Below are 2,914 nucleotides of genomic sequence, written 5' to 3'. Positions count from 1 at the left end.
CATGTTAATTTAAGTGGATTCTTTCGTAATTAGTTACCTTATTTTTCTGATTTATTCCTTTTTTTGATAAAAATATCGATTAGGGGACCAAACTCCAATGACCTTGACAAAGTTAAAAAGTTATTAACAAAAAAAGTTTGAAAAAATAACCTATTTCGGCTATATATAATATCAGAAACTGATATTATATAATTCTAAACTATCCACCTTCTGCAATCCATTTCCTCCTATTGTTTAGTGGCGCGCGACTTTCCACACGAACACAAGTACACTGCTTTAGCAGAAAATTTGTTCTTAATGTGAAAAATTTGACTGTTTAAAACAGAGAGGAGGTAGAGTGAAAGTTGATTTGCATGGAAATCATATGCTCATAGCAGGAGGGGTAGGGGGGAGGAATTAGGATGAGAGTCGCTTCAGATGAAAGTTATGCGCTCCAAGCAGAAAGGAAGGTTGGATATGAGAGTCAAAATTTTAATCTTGTATAACAGAAATGAGATTTTATTTCTTAAACATCTTTTGTTTATAACTTTTTAACGAAGGACGAGCGACGGTTGAAACTTGTTGAAAGTCACTCAAGATCACAATATATGTCAAAGTCAAGATTATCGGTTTCTTAATCGATACTTTTATTCTTTTTTTTAAATCATCACAAAAATTAGTTATATCAAAACGTATGATTTTTGGCATATTATTTATAATTTGGTGTATAATTTACAATTTGGCATATTATTTACAATTATTATTAAAAATCACACTTACAGATATTTTAATTCTGATTGCAATTTGTTCATATGTAATATACAATTACTCAGGTGTTATGGCGACAGAAAAAAATGGCCATGGGCTGTAATTTAGTCACTAATTAGAATATTTTTACTAAATAGAATATTTTTGTAATTATTCTAAAAGCTTATGGCTTTTCCGTATAGCCATCTTAATCAAGTTTACAAATGCAAATCAAAAGATAGATTGCAGCTTTCTGTGTTAAATATCAAAATAAAGATCTAATATTATGCAAACATTTGGTTTTACTATCAATATATAAAGGTTTAGTATTTATCATGTTAATTTATATTTATCTTATTTTGAATAGCTGCAGGGCGAATTGGTATTATACTTCGCACAGATGTCGAAAACTTTTTCTTCTAATTATGAACAGAACAACGTCACCATGCAAAATCACCGCTGGCAAAATAGTGATTTTATCTATTGAAAGTTTCGCTACAGTAAGTATAAAATTGTTATTTTGTTCTTATTCTACAATTATACTATTGTAATTGTAGCTTAGCAAAGAATTTTTTATTTCTTAAAGGTCGTAAAAACGTCTCTATCTTATCTCATTATGTTTCGTTCTCTCCAGTGATTTGGCGTATGAATCATCAAAATTGTCTAAATTAAAATACATCTCTTTAATGTAATAAAAATTTTATGTATTATATGTACTTTTCTTTTTTTCTTTATAATTTCTGATATAAGTTTTCTTTGATTTTATAGCAACCAAAATATAGATAAATACATATTAATATAATCGTACGCATGTATTTCATTACAATAATTAAGTATCATCTTTTGCTTCCATACAAATATACTTATCATTTTTTTTTCCGCAATATCTAGAAGTTACATATAGATGTTTGTCAAAGAAGTCCACACTTCTCTAACAATTTTTGTAACTTTACATAAGTATGTAAGTTAATTGTTTATTGACGTCAACTATATGTAATCAACCGATCAGATATTCTGGAAAATTTATCTTCCTAATTAACAGTGAAAATGAACAGACACTTCGTAAATTATATATGAATTCTACAATCCACATTTTATTAACGTTACATTCGCCAACTTTATTTAAATTAAAGGTAAATAAATGTCATAGTTTGTAGAAATTAAGATCTATTAAATTATTTTAAACTAATAATATATTTTCACGCGTTTATTACTTCTGCTTACTTTCTCTAACGCAGGTATATACAGCTTTCTAAAGCAGTACAAAGTTGCATCTTTTCTAAGACGAAATTTCTAAGAAAACTATAGTACAGAATATGAAATTAAAATAAAATGTCTCTTCAAAGAGAACGATATCTAACGGCTTTAAAAATGTAAAATGAAAAGGATTGAAACACAGCAGGTAATTGTCCGTATGTATTCCTCAGCACAATTACGATACTGTTGCTGAATAGAAGATGGAAGAAATCAATAAGTAATCTTACGTAATTTGTTGAAAATTGAATGTTGAATGGAATAAAGTACAAATGGAATAGTTGATATTTCGCAATCTTCTTATTCCGAAAAATGATTGAGAAGAAAGATCACAGTGCACAAAGCCGATATTACAGCGTTGTTAGATTCTATTTGACTATTTCAGGATTATGGCCATATCACAGACTTCGCGATAGATGTATTCGCTTCGTACCGTTGTTTGTGTTTAGCTTTACTATTCTGATACCTCAGGTATATATATCGAAAAGTTTGCCAAAGAAGAATCATCATCTGTGCTGTAGAGATACTTGCACGATTTTTTTTTTTTTTACACGACTAGAAATTTAATATATTGATATACAGTTATTAATCAAAGTGTATGAAAATTACACACACATACGCTTACGCATACATATGCCAAATTATAAATTATTAAATTTTTGAAAGGTATAACTTAATAAGAACCGAAAAAGAAAGATGGAAAAATAGTGTGTTAATAAATTTTGATATAATTTATCAGAAAAAAGAAAATTTTAATGTTTATGGAAAATTATAAAAAAATTAATATAAATGTGTACATAGGCTTTTAAAAAAAAAACGATTAATTTATTTCGTGATTGCATTAACTCTAATACAGATACTTTATTTACTAATCGGCTCGATCACTCTCGATGACGTGTTTGAATGTGTGCCACCAATATTCATCAGTATAACA

General features: G+C 28.1%; 1 pseudogene; it reads left to right on the top strand.

Annotated features, from left to right (window-relative positions):
- The window catches only part of LOC105626060, a 15,289-nt pseudogene that overhangs the window by 969 nt on the left and 11,406 nt on the right, over nt 1–2,914 (top strand).

This window comes from Atta cephalotes (assembly GCF_000143395.1).
Source record: "Atta cephalotes unplaced genomic scaffold scaffold00004, whole genome shotgun sequence".
NCBI lineage: Eukaryota > Metazoa > Arthropoda > Insecta > Hymenoptera > Formicidae > Atta > Atta cephalotes.
This window is presented reverse-complemented; position numbering and strand designations above follow the sequence as displayed.